Source organism: Xenia sp. Carnegie-2017, unplaced genomic scaffold, assembly GCF_021976095.1.
Source record: "Xenia sp. Carnegie-2017 unplaced genomic scaffold, XeniaSp_v1 HiC_scaffold_23, whole genome shotgun sequence".
In the NCBI taxonomy this organism is placed as follows: domain Eukaryota; kingdom Metazoa; phylum Cnidaria; class Anthozoa; order Malacalcyonacea; family Xeniidae; genus Xenia; species Xenia sp. Carnegie-2017.
Genome location: NW_025813486.1, coordinates 6,575,364 through 6,600,939, shown reverse-complemented (window position 1 = coordinate 6,600,939; position 25,576 = coordinate 6,575,364). Strand labels below are relative to the sequence as shown.

At 34.1% G+C, this 25,576-nt stretch overlaps 2 protein-coding genes and 3 long non-coding RNA genes across 9 annotated transcripts in view; 1 reads left to right on the top strand and 4 right to left on the bottom strand.

Moving 5' to 3' along the window:
• Positions 1–25,576, top strand: part of LOC124449669 (serine/threonine-protein kinase/endoribonuclease IRE1-like) — a 100,239-nt gene that overhangs the window by 28,466 nt on the left and 46,197 nt on the right. The window lies entirely within an intron of this gene.
• The window catches only part of LOC124449691, a 112,604-nt gene that overhangs the window by 62,243 nt on the left and 24,785 nt on the right, over positions 1–25,576 (bottom strand). The gene's annotated exons all lie outside the window — the stretch shown is intronic.
• LOC124449737 lies at positions 400–12,058 on the bottom strand. The gene is made up of 2 exons (XR_006949556.1): positions 11,753–12,058; positions 400–670 (listed from the first exon to the last, which is right to left on the bottom strand). It is a non-coding gene; the product is annotated as an uncharacterized LOC124449737 (long non-coding RNA).
• On the bottom strand, positions 4,113–5,457 carry LOC124449699. The gene is made up of 2 exons (XR_006949503.1): positions 4,890–5,457; positions 4,113–4,382 (listed from the first exon to the last, which is right to left on the bottom strand). It is a non-coding gene; the product is annotated as an uncharacterized LOC124449699 (long non-coding RNA).
• LOC124449717 lies at positions 15,996–23,851 on the bottom strand. Its single transcript, XR_006949531.1, has 2 exons — positions 23,670–23,851; positions 15,996–16,265 (listed from the first exon to the last, which is right to left on the bottom strand). It is a non-coding gene; the product is annotated as an uncharacterized LOC124449717 (long non-coding RNA).

Here is a 25,576-nt window from a genome sequence, read left to right as displayed (position 1 = left end):
ACTACAAGTTAGCTAAAGAACTATTAGAATTGTGCCGGAGGGAATGTTATGTTTATTAATTTATGTTAATTTAATAGGATTTACGTTATTAGTTATGTTAATTGTTATAAAGCTTAAATATATAAAAAGGAGTTAACTTGTACTATCTAGGCAGTGGTAAAATACACCTAAATGAAATATCAAACACGACAGAAGTTGCCATTCTTTGGCTAAGCTTCACTTGCATTTCCGATCTAAGCTACATAATCCTAAATATTCTTCTGCAAGGAAACGTCCGCGGCAAACATACGTAGCTACTTAATGCAGTATATTCAGAAAGAGGTTTCCGAAGATAAATCGAGTAAAACCGACACAAATGCATGTCAATAACAGGCTAATAACCGCTGATACAACTTCACGTTTACTAATTAAGACACAGATTTTAATAATGAGCTCCAGAACACAAATGATTTTTGGAGTTAAACTGAAAAAAACTTTTAAAACCTCGTCATGAAGACTATTTTTGAAATGATGGGAGAAAACTACTATTAAAATTTGTATTTAATTTTATACGCATCACTTTCCTTACAGTTATGCGAGTCCATCATCGTGGTGAATAAAAACCACAAACATCGATGTTTTTCAACCTTATTTGAATACGATTTTGTCTTTAACAGAGAAATATTCATGTCTAAAATCGAGAATGGAACGAAAATTAGTTTCTAAATCTAAGGAATCATACTTTGCATGAATAAAGATCACAGTGTCGTTTACATTTACCACTTCAATAGAAGAAAGATACTCTGTTAAAACCAACATTTATCACACACATTTACCTCAATGAAGGTGGTTTCAATAAACTCAAGGTGTATTTCACAGACAAAGCGTTTTGACTTTTTTTATCGTTTCTTTCTGCACGTACTGTTGTACAGAGTCATATGGCACGTTCTCAGGTTGAGTTAGTTTTAAAATATGTCACAAGTTGTTTAAACTAATATCTTCTGATTGGTCAGTTCCTAAGTATGTTGTCTTCTGATTGGTCAGTACCTAGGTATGTTGTCTTCTGATTGGGTAGTTTCTAGGTGTGTTGTTAATTGCATTTCGCAATTCTTATTGCACTTCTAGCAACGGTATACCGGGCTTATCAAAAAAGGGAACACCTTCATGACCACGATTCTAATCCTGCTGGTGCCTAAATTCTGTTCCTGGTCAAGAAGTTACATTCAATTTCAAGGACAGAAAAGCTTTCATGTTAATACCTGAGTTATGCAATATATGAACGTATAGCTTGCAATTCTTTATGAGCCCATGGGCTTAGCAATAGCATAATGAGAGCATTGAAATAATCACAATAGGTCAATTTATGAAGGTCTTACTTTTTCTACGTCCTGTAAAATTAGCTTTATAATTAGCATTCATTGGTACTTTTCATTGTCGTATATTTCATATAGGAGGAAAACTCATAGAGTTAGTATAATTAAACAATTGCTGGCAAGACTACAGTTTAACGGACACCCGAAGCGCTTGTATGGGGAGCGTGGGCTCGTTTTTGCTTAGGATTATGAGGGTAGGGTTTGGGTCAGCGTCCAAGGTGTCCGCTAAACTGCAGTAACCCCAATTGTTAAATAATTGTTTAATACGTTGTCTACAGGCTGTATCACAAAACTGCAATGTTATAATTTGTATAAAGGAAATTAAACAATAGAATTTAAATGGCTATGCCTTTAAGTCATACGCTAAGCGATTTGTAATTGAACAAATTATAATTCACTTTGTAAAGGTTAGAGAAGGATCACGTGTGTTCTATGGAATTAAGAGTCTCGAGCATTAGATAGAAATTCCCAAAAATTATATAGGAATTTTTATTTAATGCGAGGGTATCTCAATCCCATAGGACACAACTGATTATGCACTAAGCGTCTTAGAACATGGCCAAAGTCACGAAGGATTCTATTATAGTACTAAATTTGTCCCATGCATGTTTTCAAACAAGTGATTATTAGTTTGCAAAAATTGTTTTTTGGTGTAAAACCTTTTTTTACTAGCAAGATAAGCATAATTATAAGGACCATCAAAAACAAAAGAGAATACAAAAGAAGGCAATGAAGCAACTGACACATATGACACATGCATCAGCATAAGCACAGCAACTTGACGTAAGCATAAGTGAAAAAAACAAAGTGAAAAGAAAATCCTTTTTCTTTTATTTCCTTCAATCTCTAGAGAATATGCTTTGCTTTGTTTAATCGCTTGTGCTTATGTCGCTAGTGAAAACTAATTAAATGCAAAAATTAGGTAGCATTTAATGTCTTTAAGTAGTTCTAAGTTTTCTAAAATTGCTAAGATTTTTGTTTTCGTGCAATGAATGAGCATACAATTTACATTGTATGCTCATACACAGAGCTACAAAAGGCCAAGTTTTTTGATTATGTCAGTTTCAAAATCACTTTCTTCGGTTAATGTTTACATTAGAAAAATAAGAAGAAAGAAGCATGTGTTGGTACGGCGAATACACGACATACTTTAGAAGTTATTGAACACGTGGAAACACGTATGTTGTTTCAGTTTAAGCAATACACATGTGTTTTCTTTTAAATTTGTGAGCAATTATTTTCTAATTCGTTCGTAAGATTTATTTTAGCTTTAAAATTGTGCACAAGAATACATTTACATCATCGAAATGCATTTGAAGCGAGTTAAAATACATCTCATCGTTAATTGTTCTGGTATGTAATGTAGAGTTACGACAATCATTAATATTCTTTACACTCTTTAGTATTTGCTGTTTAGAGAATACAAGTTAGAAAATGAACAATAAAAAACAATATCTCGTTAGTATTCTCTACATAGAGAATACTTATGAGAAATGGAGAATACCAATGAAGTATTGTATTCCATTGTTTTTACTCCAACGCCAACATGTAAGCCATTGCAATTCTAATGTATGAACTTGTGCGTGTACAAACTATGGTTTTTGCCGTCTTTTAGAGGAATTTTATCTCATTTTCTTTTGTCTTTAATGCATTCGGCGCATATAAAGTTCAACGTTTGAAAATGGCAATGAAATAATCACTAATAAGTTGATTATGCCTTAACGTTCATTCTGTGAAAATAAGCATGACCGGAAAAACTTTTTTCCGTTTACAAAGACTAATTAATGATTGAAAATTAAATCTTTTTTTCTCTTTCTGCATATTTATTTGCTCAATTCACATGGTTTGTTCACTTCGGTGACTGTATTTTTTAATCTTTTGTCAACGCTTGGTTTTGTTTGACACCTGCTGAGCTGAGCATTTCCATTTAAACGAAAGCTGTTTTTGTAGGATTTCATGTTTCTCACGCATGAGTTTGGGGACCTAAGATTAAAGATGGGGTGGGTGCATGCACGTGGGGATAAAACATTCGTATTCGGCAAGATCGAATGCCTAAACTATGTTTATAATACTGCACTAAATTTTCACTTGTAACATAGCATAAATATATTGTCTAATTTATCATATAGCTAGTTCCTGTAATTAGTATAGTGTAGAACACAAGTTTTTAGCCTGTGTTTTTACGACTTTTAAGTTTTAGCCTGCTACAGCTACCACAACCTTTGAAAAATACTTTCCCATTTACAAACACCTACAAAATACTAACGGAAAATTCCAACACTCACTTTGTGTTTGACAATCTTAGATGATGAAAATACCTCTAGCTCAAGTTAGCTATCTACACAATAAACGCAAACACAACTAGACCTGAACAAGTTGTAAATAATTTACTCCTTTTACGGTTATAATGCATGTAGTGAGGTATAAAGATTATAACTGTAACCAATATGCAACAAAGGGTTACATTAAAGCAAATTTATGGGTACAACTATCATCATTTTATTATGATATATGCTAAAGACATGGGCTTAGAGAGATTGATAATCAAAAGGTGGGTATGATTTTCACATATTCATGTCATATAATTCGTTAAAAACAATGAATGTCAAAAGAATTCAAGACAACAAATTATGCATATATGAATATGAACCGCCCAATTTACATTTGACCTAACTGTTGCTATTCTGGAAAATATCCTTAACATATGATTTCTAAGAACAATCAAAAATTACAATTTCTAAGAATAATCAAAAATTAGAATTTCGAAGAACAATGAAAAATTACTATTTAATGATTACATTATGCACAAAAGCATACTGGTATAAGATAAATGTCCAAAGAAAACTATTTTCTTAAAAATCATTTTGTGAGAGCCATTGCTGTCTCCACCATTTGAATAATGATGATTTATACGTTGTATTTACAAGTACACTTAATCTCAGGTAGGGTCAATTATCATTTAGTTCAGCAATGACTTAATTGTTCTATGTTAACAGAACGTTTCCCAATCATTGCTTCCGCTGGCAATACCTGCAAAATTCAAACGTTAATGAGACTTGTTGAAGAATCAAGATGTAGTGTCGTTCAGTAGAGGACGGTTACAACAGTTACAGCAATTATATCTCCAGTTTAAAATACTTTGCAGCTAACCCTGTTTGAGCTATTTTGGTTCTTATTTTAAATTTTGTGTTATCTTTACGATTATCTAGGTGTAGGCACGTATCTTTTTCATTACGGCTTATGATTGATTCCAAGTACAATGGAGTACAATACGCAATAGAAATAATAAAGATCGAGTAGTTTGTTGTTATCGCCAGTACACAATCGGAGAATACACTCATATTATATTATATAGTTACCACATTATTTAGGGGCTGCAAGTACAATACTTCAAAACACAACAAATGTTATTTTCAGTGATATCTGCAGGGAATTTGTTAGCTGGAATTCAAATGATAAACGCCAATAGCACACATGTGTCAAGCTTACGTACGTTACGTATTGTAAATTATTAATCGATTATAGAATGTTCTTCACCTTTCTAAATTTCGCCCATTTCATTTGTTTCCTCGTGGTATTCATCAGTTACTCTCATAACTGCCTCCCACCAAAGATTACCATTAAGAGTAAATGTGCGACCAGTGGCTTTCTCGTATCGGAAGATATGAGGTGTATACGGTTTCGACCAGGTATTTGTAAAACGGTCGTACTTCATGACGTCGCCCCAAAATGGACGCATAACTTTAAATCTCACTTCGACATTTGTTGCGCTTGCAGAAATATTCACTCTCTCTCCATCACCACTTACTTCTTCTGTGACTTTTCTTTCGTTTAAATAATAGGTTACAATCATCTTTGAGATCCACGGACCTTTGGAGTAATATTGAATGGTTTTTCTGGTCAACTGCTCTTGGCTTATATCGTCGAGAATTGAGTGTTGTTGGGTCTTTGACGCAAAATTTTCATTATTTGAGCAGGTTGAATTTCTTTGAGGGCAATAAATTTCGTCAGTTGATAAAAAACCCATTTCTTTTGTTTCTCCATACTCATTACTGACTCCCATGACTGCCTCCCACCAAAGATTACCACTAAGAGTAAATGTGCGATTTTTGCTTTTGGTATCGGAAGATGTGAGGTGTATATGGTTTTAACCAGGTCTTGTTAAAACGGTCGTACGTCATGACATCACCCCAAAATGGACGCATAACTTTAAATCTCACTTCGACATTTGTTGCGCTTGCAGAAATATTCACTCTCTCTCCATTACCACTTACTTCTTCTGTGACTTTTCTTTCGTTTAAATAATAAGTTACGATCATCTTTGAGATCCATGATCCTTCGGAGTAATATTGAATAGATTTTTTGGTCAATTGTTCTTGGCTTGTTTTATCAGCAATTGAGCGTCGCTGTGTTTTTGACGCAAAACGTTCATTATTTGTGCAGGTTGAATTACTTTGATTGAAATCGATTTCTAATGTTGATGAAAAATTTCTCTCTGTTTGAGAGCTATGTGTCAGGGGGTTTGTAGATGCTCCATACTTCACGGGCAATTCGTTTCCTCGATTTATGTGACGACCAATTATTTTTCTGCCATTTTCGTATACAGTATTTCGTTGACAAGTTAAAGATTCATTTATAGTTATCCCTTCGATATCATTGCAATTCTCGGGTCCAAGAAGCTTTTCTTTATTTTTATTGTCTATATGCGCAAAAATTTCAAACTTGTATGATTCCTTATGACGATAGCAATGATTCTCTGTTGGTTGGAGTGTTTTTGAAGAAGTCGGTAACTTGCAAAAAGGAGACCAACTTTTGTAATAGTTTACAGTGATTTTAACATTGGAATGGTTTTCAACGACTAAGCATTTATATTGATCATCCGCCATTGAGTTTTGCTTTTTGAACTCTTGATTTATCCAATTTTCTTTATGAGACACTGTCGTCTTAATGTTCAAAGTTCTGCTTAATATGTCATCACATTAGTTCCTAAGAAAAAAAAATCATTGTAAACTGAAGTATTAACAATTTTTAATTGCAGACTTGGAGATTGCAGATTACGCATATAAATTAATGAAAAAGAATGGAAATCTGTATTGATAATGATAAACCATCAAAATCATCGAAATTTTCACACGGACATGGCTGCACCACACATGTCCGAGGAGGCTTTTAATGAATTAATGATAGCGGCTACTAAAGGAGTTAAATTTAGTTTTAGTGATATCATGTACAAACAAATTGATGGGGTGGCATTGGGTTCTCCTCTTGGACCAGTATTTGCTAATATTTTCGTAAGGTATTATGAATGTAAGATGTTTGCCTTATCTGTACCTCCAGATGTGCTGTGGTACAAACTTTACGTTGACGACACCTTTTCCCTTTTTCGTAACAACAAAAATCGCCAATTATTTTTACATAAACTCTGTTCTTTTCACCCTTCTTTAAATTAAACGTCTGAACATGAATCAAATTGTCGTTAGCGTTTATGGATGTTCTCGTGTATATACGCAACGGTCAATTCCTTACAAGCATTCATCGCAAGGCAACTTTTACGGGTTTGTACACACGCCTTAACTCTTTTTCTTCACATAGAGAAAAGATTTCTTTAGTAAAGTGTTTAATAAAGCGAAAGCTTAGACTGTCATCAAAGGAATTCATTTAGGGTGATCTCAACTCATTGAAAAAGATATTTCTCTCAAATGGATATCCGGAAAAAATGCTTGATAAACTTTTTTCATCAACAAAAAATGAGCAGAACAGGCCTTTTGGACTAGAGAAGTGCCCTGTGTTTATCAAACTTTTATGGATGTGATGATATTGAAAGAGAAAATAAGAATATTACGGAGAATTTATTTTTTGCGAGCCATGCTATCTTTCTATTTTCGAAAAGAACTATTCTACCACCTACCACAAAGAATCTCTACCGGCACCACTTTTAAGCAATGTAATTTACGAATATAAATATGAGTGTGATGCTCGCTATGTAGGTAGAACGTCTCTAAGGTTGGGTGATAGGATCGAACAGCATGTAACAACTTCAATCAGAAATGGAACGGTCCCCTCAAGACAACAACCAAAACGTGATTGTAAGAAAAGTAATTTAGTTTCATGTGACTCCGCGATAGGTAAACATCTCTTGAATAACTCCGATTTTGCTGATTCTTATTCAGACGACAATTTTAGAATCATTAAGAAATGCCGTTCATTCTTTCAGTTACGCGTCATGGAGGCTGTTTTAATTAAGTTAACCAATCCCGTCCTCTGCCGACAAAAGGTTTATGTCTTTAATTTATCCCTGTTTTGAGCATCATCTCCCCTTTTGGCAATGACGTACACCCTTTCTTGGCATTATAAATATCGGTAGATTGTAAATTTTCATTTAGCAGACGTTGACACCCGAGGAGTAGTCTGCCGAAATATATCGTGTCGTTTAATTTAGAACTATTGGGTAAGTGCTCTTCACTTAAAACAGTTCTTTTAAGAACTATCAACTTATTATATTACTTTTACCGTTCACTAAGGTGTTCTCTATCTTTGGAATTATTTTCAAATTTGTCCCACGACAAAGTCCCTATTTTATTATTTAAGAAAGCGCTATAATGGTCGTCAGGTTCGTGACCTGAATAAATTGGCAAGACTTAAAGGAAAGGTTCGCTCGGTGGTAGCAGCAATCCGGAATTTTACGATAACTGACCGAGCGCTCCTCACTCTTATGTCTAATTACGTCAGCAAAAGTGCTTTTTTATTTTATTTTGTTTTGTTTTTTTTGAAAAAGAAATCTTCAAATAATTTTTGGTTGTTATAGTTATCTGTAAATGTGATGATTCGCCAATGATTTTATTGATTTTTTCTGTATATACCTAAGTCAAAATAACTAATGGGAGAACTACATTTGAATTATGTCTACAAATCATAAATGCATGAAGCAAGTTTAAAATTGAGTTGTAATTTTAACATAATTTTCATTTTTCTTAGTCCCATATTCCCATGGTGTTCATTTTTTAGTAATATTTTAGTAACATCCTTCAAGATTATTTGAAATGTATAAAAACACAAGCTCTATAGTTACGTCATGCATTGTCAAAATTGTGAAACTCTGTGCAATATAAGTACTAACAGTCTCTTTGAAAGTTTCTAGCAACAATGAAAAAACACTCCAATACTTGGATGAAATGTTTATTTATAAAATAGAGATGCAGCTTACAGGGCCTTTTTAAGTTTTTTCGATCAAGACTATCATAATTAATTATCCTTATATGGTATTCCTAAAGCCCAATGAAATATGAACCAATCAAAAAATCCAGTTTATTAAAATTTCGTTTTAAAATGAGTAATGTAAGGTTAAATAGTTGGAACGCTACTGAATAACACAAACATAGCATAATGCTATTTTTTGTGTTTCTTAATAGCATTGCGACTATTTAACTTTATATTTATCGTCATATTGGCATGCGGAATGCATGTGACAATCTATGTTAACATCGGTATAAGATTCATTTTTTTCAGTATGAAGCGGGATGCTTTCACTGAAGGGCAATCATGTATTGCCTAACATTAACATCGGTATATGTTACTGTATATTTAATATTGAATTCGAAACAAAAATGAACAAGAATATTCAGTTGATTAATCTCTGATAAACCTTTCACCTTTACTTGTCACAAGCTCGGGACTTAAAGCGCAAGGCTCAGGGCGGATCTAGGGTATGTCAAATCAGTCACGCGACTGATGTTTATAGTTCCAATTTATTTATCAAATTTAATGATTACAATTTTTGTGATCATTAAATTTCCGTCATTCCCGGATTTCATCGTCAAAATTCTGTTTTATACATGAAAACTTATATAAATACGTTGGTACTTAGTAAATAGATCAGTGGATTTTAACATATATGGAATTATATTAACGGCTGACTGATAAGCGGGCTCGATGACTCGACTGTTTCGATGGATAACGGAGTTCAAGAACGCTTATTTAAGCCACTCTATTGGTCAATAGCCAGATCAGTGGACGATCTGGAATAATCTCGACCGATAAGCGGGGTGGCCGGACGGATAAGGGAATCCAATTGCTATCGTGTAATTGGTTAGTTTAAATTTTCGTCTTACTGTGATTGGTTTGACCGATTTCGACTGATAGCCAACTGAACTAACATAGTTAAGCTCACTGTCTGAATTGAATGTTTAATCGTTTCATAGTAATTTTCTAAAGCATGATTGAAACTACAATCAAATGGAATTTAGGAAATCTTTACAAATTCATATTTTGACATGAATGCTGCTGTCCACATTGTGAATTTTTTCAAGAGGTTGAAAAATTTATGGATGAATTGTAAATGCTTGGCAAAGACGATCTCGCGAGCGACATTTCAGTCATTGATGTTCAAAAGCAAGCCATCATTGTTTAGAGTTTTCGCAGCAGAAATTTACATCCAAAATCGTAAGTAAAGGACAACTGAAGTGTCTGCATGAATGTAAAATATCAAAGTCAATTTATGCGAGTATGTGATGCGATTTATGTCAATGTAGCGTATGGTAAGCAGATTGATGCTTCTAAAATTGTTATTGCCGAAGGACTTTTAGCTATGATTTCTTTAGTGCTTGGGGAATCGTGGCCGTTATATGGCAGCGAAATCCTACATTCCTGCAAGTATATTTTAATCGACAAAAAATCTGTAGCCATAAGGCGCCATACTATTAATAACTTTATAATAAACAAATGTTTGGGGCTTTTCAGTTTATGATCATTGATCATTCAATCATTGGACAGTTATACTGCACATTGTTTAAGATTTGAGAAAACTAACATTGATTACATGAGAAGCTGTTTACTATAACCAGTGATTATGAGTCTTTCTGATCCATGAAGCTTTTTATTTTGACAATTTGACTGGAATGGTATTAAACCTGAGTATTTCACATACATGAAATGTTGTCCCATGTCACATATTGTCCCCTTTTATAAATGAACACCTCATGTAGAGATGTCAAGGTGTGTTGATCTACGGCTCATACCAGATTGTTTGCCAGAAATTCCTAAGGGCTATTGATGTATGAAAAGCCATTTCTATAAAACAAAATTGTATTCCTAGGTATGCAGATAAACCTTGAAATTAGGCAAAACAGAAAAGTATTTTCATGATCACTAGGTAATTTTTCTAATGATCATTATAATTTCTAAACTAAATTATTTCAGATTTACATTTAAACTAGTTTTGATCATATGAAAAGATATTAATCACGACCAGTAAGCATGACAGGTGAACCAATTTTAACATTCATGTAATTATATGATTAAAGGCATGTTGGTTACATTCTGTTTGTATTGGCAAATACAATGCTACTGGTAATTGCTATATAGCACACCTTGCATATACTTACAGAAGATAATAGTCTAGTGAAAGGCCTAATAAACATTAATGGCATTAAGCTGTCCTTAATCGCAAATTTTTATTCGAATAATCTTTGTTTAATCTCTGGCAGAAAAAAATTTTAGGTTTTTTCTCAAAAGGTGAATTTGCTGGCACTGTATAAAGGTTTACAATAAACTTGCATGGTTTGAAGTCTGAGCTTTTCCACATCTTTGAACTGTCCCTTGTAGTACCTCATTTCCAACTCAACTCATTACATAGATTTGTGAATGGGGGTCTCTAGGGGGGTCTATGCCTGACAACTTGGTAGAATTTTTAAAGACTATCTCTTTTTTGGAATAGCATTATTGTAAAAAAAATTTTATGTTCCCAGGCATGCTAATGAGACTTATATTTGGCATGATAATGAGCCTAAATATTTGGCCAAACATTCAAGTATTTCAGGATTTTTTAAAAAAAACGTAAGGAATTGTGTTGTTTTTACGACAAAACGATGCCCACAAAAAACATTTTGTTTTTGCTCTAAAACGCTGAAAATGGCATTTCCAACGCTTTGAAACACAAAATTTTCCAGGAGAGAACGCCTCGGACCCCCCCCAGGTGCGGAACGCTTCCGACGTTCCATAACTGATGTTTGAAAAATCCTAGATCCGCCCCTGTCAAGGCTCTCTACATTTGAGTTGACTCGTCTCGTTCACAAGGAAAGGAGTAGAAGGCTGACATTCAAATGTTGTGAGATAAGATAGTTATTGTAAACTGAATAATTTTGTTGATCTAAAAATGAAACTGTCGAGAACTATAATAAAAATGAATGACAGTCTTCAAATACAAAGATAAACGAATATATTTTTGTCTTCGAAGTTAACATAGAACAAAGAAGTGAGCTCAAAATCCAAAAAAAATGTCTAATAAAACAGATGACAATTTAGCTAGTTTGGTCATAGACACGTTTTTATTCTCAAAAATGAATTCTCTTTTTAGGAATCAATGTAATATGTCTACAATCAACGAACACGTCATCCAAACTCACCGTTTTTTATTGAAGACGATTGTCAACGATAAATATTTCGTGTTTTTAGTCACGCTATGCTTCTTGAACACGAAAGATGCTCGTTGTTGTTGTTGACAGTTCTTAGACTTCAGACAAACATTCCACGAAGGTAAACTTCACAACCAACTATCACGTCTGTATGTGATAATTTGAACTGCGCAACAGCTTTATAATTAGATTGTTACAAAATAAAACAAATTCCGAAGAGGGACATCTCGTTTTCTTGATATTCAAGATATTACAAGAGTTTGAAACAAAAGATGGCGCATTAGATTGTTATGTACAGTGCTGCCACTCCAATATTTCAAATTTCACTACGTGATTGAATTTCACTACTCACTCAGTGATTTCACAAAACGCGACAGGATTACATTACAGGATTACTATTTTGATACAACTACACGCTAAGAATATCTTTTAGGAAGTAATAAAATGCTAGTAATTTTCAACCGCAAAGCAAAGTAATAATTCATTTACTTAGAGAGAATGACATAAATATATTAAATATAGAACGATAATATCCAAAATATGGTAAAAAACAAATTCCGAAGAAAGTGACGGCTGAACATTATTGTCGGCTGGAATTGGTTAAATTGTCGGCTGGACATGGTTTTTGATACTATCCAAGACCTGGTTGTCTGCGATTTGTATTGGATTAACTTTCTCTCAGGCTTCATGGTTTACATAATATGCTTTTTTTGCCATACTTTAAAATGTACAATCTACACTGAAATTTGTTACTTTTGAAGGTAGCACAAAATTTATATTATAATTTCCCATAACTTAACAATCTCAGTGAACAACATACAGTTTCAGCCTTTATTTCAAAATAAAACAAAGCTTTTCGTGTCGCAGGAAACTAGTTATTTTGCGCGAGAATGGTTTTTAGAAACTATAGTCAAGCTGTAGTAGAAAACTATAAGATTTAATAACAAACACACTCTGGCTTAGCTAATTCGCGTCTTTTCAGTTTAAATGTGAAAAGTAATTTTCCGTCATTTGTTTTCCGCTTTAATTTACCACTTCTACGGCGCGAGCACGTGTATCTATGACGTCATTAAAAATGTAAGCAAAGTCAAAGTTCGGACATTGAAAGCTTCGTTCATTATGATGTTGTAGCTCAGGAAAGGATTAGGTTATATTAAAAACGATTATTAGCATGTATGCCAAAATGTTAAGTAAAATACGCAAAACAACCCCATAAAATTATCGTAATGCTGGAGCCGCGCGTCGTGCTAAAAAATTAACTTAAAGGACATTGGCAACGAAAATTTTTATGGCATATTTTTGAACCTTTGTGATGTCTAACAACTAAAATAGAAAAATTTTTTCTCAAAAATATTTTGTTGCTGAGATATTTGCAGCAAAAGTTTTATAAACTGGGCCATCTTGGATAAAATTTTGATAAAATTATCTCGAGCGGTAGTGACGTCATTGGCTGGTGAGCAGTCAAAACAACAATACAATATACTTTGTGATTGACTGCGTTACAACACATTTAAAGCGTATTTTACGGGTTTTTTTTGCTGTAATGGATGACATACACGAAAATCAACCGGGTGAGGTTCTGCCCTATCAATATGAACCTGAAGTGAAGGCCGAAACTAGTGAAGAAAGCGGTTCCGAACAGGAGAGTGAGCAGAGCGACTTGTCCTCGTCGGAGGATGAAATACATGCTGAATTTGAGAAAGCAAATGCTTTGCGCCTTCAAACTCTTAGTTGGTGTAAGTGTGGACATTGTACTTTGTCAAAAAAGGCAATAGAGTGTTTTTGTTGCCACGAAAACGCGCTTGAATGCGATGAGTATGAGGCTTTGCTAGGCCAAATAGAAACTCAAGGAGTAAATTGCTTGACAACACACCAAGAATTTAGGAACAATATGCTGTCAGAAAGTGTGTTAAAGATAGACGTGTGTCGGCATCTTGAAGAAAACTGGCCCCTGTCTGATGAGGAGCTGGCGAAAATACACAAGCTGTATCGATTAGTTGCCTATCAAAGATGTTCTAGGTGGATTTTTCAAATTTTGGTGAAGAAACATCGAAGACCATTTCCTGCTTGTGTTTATGCTAGCATACGAAAACGCTTCGCGTCTCCAGACGGACTTTATACACATTTTAAATACGCATGTTATCACGAAAGACCCTAAATTTAGTCTTGGACAGACGCTCTTTGATGTTCTTTGTTATGGTCTGCAATTGCGAGCCATATCATTGTCAAAGGATTGTCACAAACTGCGCAAAAGCAAAATGCATGAGTGATCCACCCAAAACTTGTATTCATTCATAAGTTATAAAGTTAATCGAAAAGTGTACTTGTACATTGTGCACGCAAACACGCAGTAAAACATTACGGATAAACGAAACTCTACAGTCAAGAACAAAACATAGCGGCTTAGAGCTTATCACCTATATAAAACTACATAATCTTTCAAAGACTCTTATGTATACAAATAATAAATTACACGCATAACTCATTTGTTGGTCACAGGTTTGTAATATGGGAAAATGAAATATTTCTATTGCACGAAATGTGCAGTGTATAAAACGCGCTTGTTGTTGTCTGGGCTTACACTTGGTATGTCGGCAAAACCTAGTTGTAAGATCTGCTAAAATAAACGTTTCTACGTCTTATAACGACTAAATATTGGAAAAGTATATAAGCGTGATAAACTACACAACTTTTGTTAATCTTAACAACCGCCGACTGTTGTTTTTGTTTTAAAATTCCAGTGAACAAATGTGCTATATATTATTATAATACTATTATTTTATATTGTGTCATTCAGTGGACACCAGCCAATGACGTCAGTAATGTTCCGGCATAATTTAGCATAAAGCTTTTCTTCCAAAATGGCGGATAAGGATTCAACTTTATGTCAAATTTTCTCAACAGCAAAATTCAAAAGAGACACGAAAATACGAAATTAAGTATTCCATAGCTATCTATGATAAACGTATGAAAAAATTTCGTTGCCAATGTCCTTTAAGCTATAGAGATGTCCATTTACGGAAAATGTACTTAGGTTTGATGTTTACCTTTTCTTGCAACGCATTGACTTACTAAAGATTATCGAGACATGATGTACACCATTTCCTGTGTAGATCTTGTGCGTATACAAATTATGGTTTTGCAGTCTTTTAGAGTTTATCTCATTTTCTTTTGTCTTTAATGCATTCGGCGCATATAAAGTTCAACATTTGAAAATGGCAATGAAATAATCACTAATAAGTTGATTATGTATTAACGTTCCTTCTGTAAAATAAGCATGAACCAAAACTATTTCTCTTTCTGTATATTTATGTCTCATTTCACATGGTTCGTTCACTTTGGTGACTGTATTTTTATTCTTTTGTCAACGCTTGGTTTTATTTGACACCTGCTGAGCTGAGCGTTTCAATTTAAACTAAAGCTTTTTTTGTAGGATTTCATGTTTCTGACGCATGAGTTTGGGGACGTAAGATTAAAGAAAGGGGGGGCATGCAGGTGGGGATAAAACATTCGTATTCGGCAAGATCGAATGCCTAAAGTATGTTTATAATATTACAGTAAATTTTCACTTGTAACATAGCATAAATATATTGTCTAATTTATTATATAGCTAGTACCTGTAATTAGTAAAATTTAGAACACAAGTTTTTAGCCCGTGTTTTTACCATTTTTAGCCTGCTACAGCTACCACAACCCTCGAAAAATACTCTCCCATTTACAAACACCTACAAAATACTAACTTAAAATTCCAACACTCACTTTGTGTTTGACAATCTTAGACGATGCAAATACCCCTAGCTCAAGTTATCTATCTACCCAATACACGCAAACACAACTAGACCTGAACAAGTTGTAAATAATTTACTCCTTTTACGATTATAATGCATGCAGGGAGGTATAAAGGTTACAACTGTAACCAATATGAAACAAAAGGTTACATCAAAGCAAATTTATGGGCAAAACTTTCATCATTTTATTATGATACATGATAAAGACATGGGCTTTGAGAGATTGATAATCAGAAGGTGGGTAGGATTTTCACATATTCATGTCATATAATTCGTTAAAAACAATGAATTTCAAAAGAATTCAAGACAACAAATCATGCATATATGAATATGAACCGCCCAATTTACAATTGACCTAACTGTTGCTTTTCTGGAAAGTATCCTTAACATATGATTTCTAAGAACAATCAAAAATTACAATTTCTAAGAATAATAAAAAATCAGAATTTCGAAGAGCAATAAAAAATTACTATTTAATTATTACATTATACACAAAAGCATACTGGTATAAGATAATTGTCCAAAGAAAACTATTTTCTTAAAAATCATTATGTGAGAGTCATTGCTGTCTCCATCATTTGAGTAATGATGATTTATACGTTGTATTTACAGTTACACTTAATCTCAGGTAAGGTCAATTATCATTTAGTTCAGCGATGACCTATTTGTTCTATGTTAACAGAATGTTTACCAATCATTACTTCCGCTGGCGATATCTGAAAAACTCAAAAAACGTTAATGAGACTTATTGAAGAATCAAGGTCATTTCAACTATATAAATGTAGTTTCGTTCAGTAGAGGACGGTTACAATAGTTACAGCAGTCATATCTCCATTTTAAAATACTTTGCAGCTAACCCTATTTGAGCTATTTTGGTTCTTATTTTTTATTCTGTGTTATCTTTACGATTATCTAGGTGTAGGCACGTATCTTTTTCATTACCTTTTATAAATGATTCCAAGTACAATGGAGTACAGTACGCAATAGAAATGATAAAGATCGAGTAGTTTCTTGTTATCGACAGTACTCGACACAATCGGAGAATACACTCATATTACAATATATAGTTACTACATTATTTAGGTGGTGCAACTACTATACTTCAAAACACAACAAATGTTATTTTCAGTGATTAATTGATTATAGAAAGTTCTTCACCTTTCTAAACTTCACCCATTTCATTTGTTTCCTCATGGTATTCATCAGTTACTCTCATAACTGCCTCCCACCAAAGATTACCACTAAGAGTAAATGTGCGACCAGTGGCTTTCTCGTATCGGAAGATATGAGGTGTATACGGTTTCGACCAGGTATTTGTAAAACGGTCGTACTTCATGACGTCGCCCCATAATGGACGCATAACTTTAAATCTCACCTCGATATTTGTTGCACTTGAAGAAATATTCACTCTCTTCCCATCACCACTTACTTCTTCTGTGACTTTTCTTTCATTTAAATAATAGGTTACAATCATCTTTGAGAACCATGAACCTTTGGAGTAATATTTAATGGTTTTTCTGGTCAACTGCTCTTGGCTTATATCGTCGAGAATTGAGTGTTGTTGGGTCTTTGACGCAAAATTTTCATTATTTGAGCAGGTTGAATTTCTTTGAGGGCAATAAATTTCGTTAGTTGATAAAAAACCCATTTCTTTTGTTTCTCCATACTCATTACTGACTCCCATGACTGCCTCCCAACAAAGATTACCACTAAGAGTAAATGTGCGATTTTTTGCTTTTTGGTATCGGAAGATGTGAGGTGTATATGGTTTTAACCAGGTCTTGTTAAAACGGTCGTACGTCATGACATCACCCCAAAGTGGACGCATAATTTTAAATCTCACTTCGACATTTGTTGCGCTTGCAGAAATAATCACTTTCTCTCCATTACCACTTACTTCTTCTGTGACTTTTCCTTCGTTTAAATAATAAGTTACGATCATCTTTGAGATCCATGATCCCTCGGAGTAATACTGAATGGTTTTTTTAGTCAATTGTTCTTGGCTTGTTTCATCGGCAATTGAGCGTCGCTGTGTTTTTGACGCAAAATTATCATTATTTGTGCAGGTTGAATTACTTTGATTGAAATCGATTTCTACTGTTGATGAAAAATTTCTCTCTGTTTGAGAGTCATGTGTCAGGGGTTTTGCAGATGCTCCATACTTCACGTTTGAATTGTTCTCACTTAGTAAAAAATCATTTGCTCCTACCTGTAACTCATCAATTGAAGTTTCTTCAAACACTTTATTGTATGATTGTTTTGTTCTTTCTCTTCGCTGATTGTTCTCCTTTTCCTTTAATTCCTTACGCGCAAATTCATTCTCATTTGTTTCATCATCATTCTCACCGTTTTCTTGAGTTAGATAAAACTCGTGCATTAGTTCCTGTAACCCGTCAACATCCTCTCCACCAAATGAATTTTCTTCGTTTTCCAGTAGATGCAATAACTCCTGGTCTTGATTCTCATTCTCACTTACAAGTGTTGTCAGATCTAGCTTTTTAGCCGAACTATCTACGAGCTCGTAAGCAGCGTCGTAAGATTTTTCAATTGCAACTCTCGACGCCAAAATAGCAGCTCTTTTACCAACAAGGCGCAATAGTTTAACTGTATTTTGTCCAGTCGTACGTAAAAGCTTGCTCTATTAAGTCACCTTCAATCGTTGGTGCGGCCGCAGATGAACCACTATCAACTAAAGGTTTAGTAACTGCACCTGCTGCTATACCAGCCGTCGCTCCTATCAATCCTCCCAATAGGGCGTGAATTATGACCTTCTTTAGAGCAATGTTTTCTTTGTCAACTAATTTCCTTGAGAGAATAGAGCTCAAAGACATTATTACTCCACCAATACCACCATTAGCTGCTCCCATTCCAATAAATTTACCAATCGAAACCGCACTTGACGATAATGCTGCGTTTCCAATGCCTACTATTCCTGCTGTGATGCCAGCGGACGCACCTCCAACGAAGACACCTGCAGCTCCACCTATCAACGCTTTTTTGATCCATTTCTCAGAATCCATTCCATCAATAACAGATCGTTCTTTTAGGCATTCACCTGAAGATTGTAAGCCGGCGCCGAATAACGCTCCACCAGCTATTGATCCTAATGTTACAAAAACTGGTGCACCGAGACCAGCCGTTAAAACAGAACAGGTGATCCCGCCGACAGCTAATAAAGAAGAGAATACAAGAAAACCAAGTCGCTTCCAAAAAGCTTTATGTTGCTTTACACTCCCGCATTCAGATAAAAAAATTGCTTTCCACCGTTTTAAAGAAAACCATCCTTGTTGATAGTCAAAGTGGTTGTGATATTGAGCTCGATATTCATCATTTAACAAAATTTCCTTTGCGTGAATTATCTTTTCTGCTATTTCCTTATTGCCATTAGGCTTGTCGGGATGCCATATAAGCATCATTTTAAGAAATCCTGTTTTGACCGCTTTTTTTAAGTCATTTACATTCATTTTACGAACTTCTTTCATGTTTAATCCTAGTTGTTCATACAAGTCTCCAGAGGGCAATTCGTTTTCTCGATTTATGTGGCGACCGATTGTTTGCCTGCCATTTTCGTTTACAGTATTTCGTTGACAAGTTAATGATTCATTTATAGTTATCACTTCAATATCGTTGCAATTCTTGGGTCCAAGAAGCTTCTTTTCATTTCTATTGTCTATATGCGCAAAAATTTCAAACTTGAATGATTCCTTATGATGATAGCGATGATTCTCTGTTGGTTGGAGGGTTTTTGAAGAAGTCGGAAACTTGCAAAAAGGAGACCAACCTTTGTAATAGTTTACAGTGATTTTAACATTGGAATGGTTTTCAACGACTAAGCATCTATATTGATCATCCGCCATTGAGTTTTGTTTTTTAAACTCTTGATTATCCAATTTTCTTTAGGAGACACTGTCGTCTTAATGTTCAAAGTTCTGCTTAATAGGTCATCACATTAGTTCCTGAGAAAAATATCATTGTAAAACTGAAGTATTAACATTTTTTAATTGCAGACTTGGAGATTGCGGATGATTGCCTCTTCTGAACCTCCAGATGTGCTTTGGTATAAATGTTACTGAGGAGTAGTCTGCCGAAATGCATCGTGTCGTTTAATTTAGAACTATTGGGTTCGTGCTTTTTATTTAAAACAGTTCTTTTAAGAACTGTCAACTTGTTATATTACTTTTACCATTCACTATGGTATTTGCTATCTTTAGAACTATTTTCAAATTTGTCCCCACGACAAAGTCCCTATTTTATTATTTAAGAAAGCGCTATAATGGTCTTCAGGTTCGTGACCTGAATAAATTGGTGAGACTTAGAGGAAAGGTTCGCTCGGTGGTAGCAGCAATCCAGAATTTTACGATAACTGACCGCGCGCTCCTCGCTCTTATGGCTAAACACGTCAGCAAAAGTGCTTTTTTATTTTATTTTGTTTTGTTTTTTTTTTGAAAAAGAAATCTTCAAATAACTTTTGGTTATTATACTTATCTGTAAATGTGCTGATTCGCGAGTGATCTCATTAATTTTTTCTGTATATACCTAAGTCAAAATAACTCATGGGAGAACTGCATTTGAACTATGTCTACAAATCATAAATGCATGAAGCAAGTTTAAAATTGAGTTGTAATTTCAACATAATTTTCATGTTTCATAGTCCCATATTCTCATCGTGTTAATATTTTAGTAATATTTTAAAATATCCTCATAAATCCTTCAAGATTATTTGGAATGTATTAAAACACAAGCTCTATAGTTACATCATTCATTGTCAAAATTGTGAAACTCTGTGCAATATAAGTACTAACAGTCTCTTTGGAGGTTTCTAGCAACAATGAAAAAACACTCCAATACTTGGATGAATACTTTTTTACGATCAAGACTATCATATTCAATTATCCTTATATGGCATTCCTACAGCTCAATGAAATTTGAACCAATCAAAAAATCCAGTTTATTAAAATTTCATTTTAAAATGAGTAATGTAATAGTCCGTGATCTGTGACCGATTTTCTTTCATTCCCGTTGGACACCTCAAGGAAGGTCGTGAAAAATTCAAGACAGAACGACTTTTACATGCTTAACGCAGTTTTACTTCTTGTCATCTCCAAAAAGCTGCAGTTTTATTGCTATATTACATTAAAATTTTAAAATTTGTAGCTCATTACAATTTCGGAATCCGCCATTTTCCCCAAGAAACTTCATGTTATTTATATTTTGTATGCTAGTGCCAGACCTAATAGAGAGCTATTCCGCACGATAATACTGGCAACATAAATAAAATGTCTGAAAGAAATACATATTTCACTCGTGCATTAGGTTGGATTTTAGCAATTGTTGCGAAGATAATATTTTGAAAGTTATAATCGTATTGTGCAAGACAAGGCGCGCTTTTTTTAAAGGTCTGTCTCGAATTCGTCGTCAATGTCATCATCTAAAAACTCCTCTTCCTCAACATCATTGTCGTCATCAATATCTACATTCGTGCATGCAGTACACGACCATACATCTGTGTACTTCACTCCGGCTTTGTTACATGAACAACGTTGGGAGTTACAGCCACGTTGCAGCCAGTCTTACAACCACAATGAACGTTATCAAGTAGGGAATTCGGCGCTAGGGAATGGTCATCCATACGATTTCAGACTTGCAGTTTCCCGTCACTCGTTTGCCACCCATTTTCATCCGGAGGAGTAATATCCATTTGTGGTTGTAAACAGAAAGGCCAAAGCGCGGTTGGTACAAAATGTAAGTTCCATAAACTTCCATTGCTAATCAAGAGTTAGTGTAAATATTGCTAAAGTCATTCTTATTGCATTCTGTATACAACTGAGAGGTATTTTGCAAAAAGAAGTTAAAAATCTCAGTTAAGAAACATAAAATCTCAAAACACCAAGCTAGAACTCAACATTATATGATTCTTTGAACAAACTTAGCTACTATTTGTTTACAATATGTCAGAAGTGGTAAACTTTTGTATTTTTCAACAATATCTTTCGTAGGTTGTGATGATTGTTAATCTTCAGTTAAGGCTTTATGCTCAAGATCATGTTTTACAGTTGAAGAAAGAATATTTTTCAGTTAGCCATTTCAGAAGCCAGAAAGCTGGGGTTTTTTGCTTGGGTTGAAACTTGTTTTATTGTAAATTTGATTAGCGAGGACTTTCATAGATAAAAGTTGTCTTTGTCATACCATGAAAAGGAGAGTGAAAGACTTCTGGCACATTGATTGAAAAAGTGCTCCTGTATATATATATTTCTCAACAAGAAATGTAGTTATGATTCTGATCTATACATACTAATTTACTGATTTACTGTGTCCTTTGATAAAAGTTTATAATGTTGATTTAAAATAAAGAATATCTGAATTATTTTTGAAGTCATTCTTTATATAATCAATGCATGGAAACAGCAACTTAGGATGGTTTTGGGACATTGGTATGTAATGGAGACAAGATCCTCTGTTAGAAGTGAGCAAGCACTTTAATGCTTAGTGTAGGTTCTACAAAACCAAAAAAATGTTGTCCTTCTATATTTAAAAAGAGAAATTTCAGAATTCTACTCTTCCAAAGTAAAGAATGGACTTCACTTATCCTATGTGGAGTGACCTTTTAGAAAGAGTGGTCAAAACATTGAATCAAAGTAATTCTTGTGTTTAGTGAGTCTAATAGCCTGATAGCAATACTTTTAAAACTTTATTTTTGCTCTTGCATCACTTAAAGCAGGTTAATCACAAAGGCATGTACTTTATGGAATCTGTAACATAGCTGTAAGGTGCTAAATGTTTGTTCTACAATTTTTACATTTATCTTAGGCCTATGCATAATGACGTGCCTCTTTAAAAGCTTATTAACAAAAAATTCTTTAGTGGTAATGATCAATTTCTTACCAAGCTTTAGTGTTTAAGGAAAAATTTATGGAAAGATGCGTTGCTATCCTTCGAAAAGTGAAGTTGCGCACTATTTAACCATGAGTTCTTAAAACTGACAAGATTTAGGTCTAAAACAGGTTTCTCCTATGTTGATACATAAGTGCAAAGGTGACAGTTTAGGTTTGCTTCCAAAATTTTCGACAGAATTCTTCATTTAAAACTTACATTTTACTTGGACTTTATTAAGAGTCTCGCCTTTTTGCCACCTTTCAAGATGGCACCCGTAAATAAATTTGCCTCACCATGACAACGGCAGTTAGATACAAAGAGTTCCGCACAAAAAAATGGCGACATTCAAAACTGAAGGAGCGAGGAATTTTGAAATTCAACCGCGAAATACTAAAAACTGCAGCTTTTAGAAGTGACAATAAAAGAATATCAAACAGCAAGTGACTTTCTATCTATTTTGAAAATTTTGCGACCTTCCTTGAGGTGTCCAACGAAACTCATTAAAGCATATTTTGAGGCACAGATCATGGACTATAAGGTCAAATAGTTGGAGCGCTACTGAATAACACAAATATAGCATAATGCTATTTTCTGTGTTTCTTAATAACATTGCGACTATTTAACTTTATGTTTATCGTCATATTGGCAAGCGGAATGCTTATGAAAATCTACGTTAACATCAGTATAAGATTCATTTTTTTTCAGTATGAAGCGGGATTCTTTCACTGAAGGGCAATCATGTATTGCCTAACATTAACATCGGTATATGTTACTGTATATTTAATATTGAATTCGAAACAAAAATGAACAAGAATATTCAGTTGATTAATCTCTGATAAACCTTTCACCTTTACTTGTCACAAGGTCGGGACTTAAAGCGCAAAGCTCTCTACATTTTAGTTGACTCTTCTCGTTCACAAGGAAGAGGAGTAGAAGCTTAAAACATAAATGTTGTGAGATAGGGTAGTTATTGTAAAATGGATAATGTTGTTGATGTGAAAATGAAACTGTCGAGAACTATAATAAAAATGAACGACAGTCTTCAAATACAAAGACAAACAAATATATTTTTGTCTTCGAAGTTTTCTTCTCAAGATGTGATTTCAAAATCCAAAAAACTATCTAATAAAACCGATGACAATTTAGCTAGTTTGGTCATAGACACGTTTTTATTCTCAAAAATGATTTCTTTTACTAGGAATCAATGTAATATGTCTACAATCAACGAACACGTCATCCAAACTCACCGTTTTTTATTGAAGACGATTGTCAACGATAAATATTGTTCGTGTTTTTATTCACGCTATGCTTCTTGTACAGGAAAGATGCTCGTTGTTGTTGTTGACAGTTCTTAGACTTCAGACAAACATTCCACGAAGGTAAACTTCATAACCAACTATCAGGTCTGTATGGGATAATTTGAACTGCGCAATAGCTTTATAATTAGATTGTTATGTACAGTGCTGCCACTCTAATATTTCAAATTTCACTACGTGATGGAATTTAACCAGAGCCCTTTATAGTAACTACTTGGGTGCTTTTCACTCAGTGATTTCACAAAACACGACAGGATTACATTACAGGATTACTATTTTGTTATAACTACACGCAAATAATGTCGTTTTTAGGAAGTAATAAAATGCTAGTAATTTTCAACCGCAAAACAAAGTAATAATTCATTTACTTAGAGAGAATGACATAAATAGATGGAACAAAGAACGATAATACCCAAAATATGGTAAAAACAAATTCCGAAGAAAGTGACGGCTGGACATTATTGTTGGCTGGAATCGGTTAAATTGTCGGCTGGACATGGTTTTTGATACTATCCAAGACCTTGTTGTTTGCGGTATGTATTGGATTACCTTTCACTCAGGCTGCACTGTTTACATAATCTGCTTTTGTTGCCATACTTTAAAATGTACAATCTACACTAAAATTTGTTGCTTTTGATGGTAGTACCAAATTTATATTATAATTTCCGATAACTTAACAATCTCAGTGAGCAACATACAGTTTCAGCCTTTATTTCAACATAGAACAAAGCTTTTTGTGTCGCGGGAAACTAGTTATTTTGCACGAGAATGGTTTTTAGAAACTATAGTCAAGCTGTCGTAGAAAACTCTAAGACATAATAACACACACTCTGGCTTAGCTATTTCGCGTCTTTTCAGTCTTGAATGTGAAAAGTAGTTTTCCGTCATTCGTTTTCCGCTTTAATTCAACATTTTCACGGCAGCATGCACGTGTATCTATGACGTCATTAAAAGTGAAGCAAAGTCAAAGTTCGGAAATAAAAGGTTCGTACATTATGATGCAATAGTAAAAAGATATTGTGGCTCAGGAAAGGATTAGGAAACATTAAAAAGGATTCTTAGCCATTATCCAAATATGTTTAGAAAAAATACGCAAAACAATCCCATAAAATTATCGTAATGCTGGAGCCGCGCGTCGCGCTAAAAAATGAGCTTAAGCGCTATAGAGATGTCCATTTACGGAAAATGTACTTAGGTTTGATGTTTACCTTTTCTTGCAACGCATTGACTTACTAAAGATTATCGAGACATGTGTACACCATTTCCTGTGTAGATCTTGTGCGTATACAAATTATGGTTTTTGCAGTCTTTTAGAGGAATTTCATCTCATTTTCTTTTGTCTTTAATGCATTCGGCGCATATAAAGTTCAACATTTGAAAATGGCAATGAAATAATGTCTAATAAGTTGATTACGTATTAAAGTTTTGTAAAAATAAGCATGAGCGGCAAAACTATTTCCGTTTACTAAGACTAATTAAGGATTGGAAATTTAATCTTTTTTTCTCTTTCTGTATATTTATGTCTAATTTCACATCGTTCGTTCACTTTGGTGACTGTATTTTTTAATCTTTTGTCAACGCTTGTTTTTATTTGACACCTGCTGAGCTGAGCGTTTCAATTTAAACTAAAGCTGTTTTTTGTAGGATTTCATGTTTCTCACGCATGAGTTTGGGGACGTAACATTAAAGATGTGGGAGTGGGGGGTGCATGCAGGTGGGGATAAAACATTCGTATTCGACAAGATCGAATGCCTAAACTATGTTTATAATACTATAATAAATTTGCACTTGTAACATAGCATAAATATATTGTCCAATTTATCATATAGCAAGTTCCT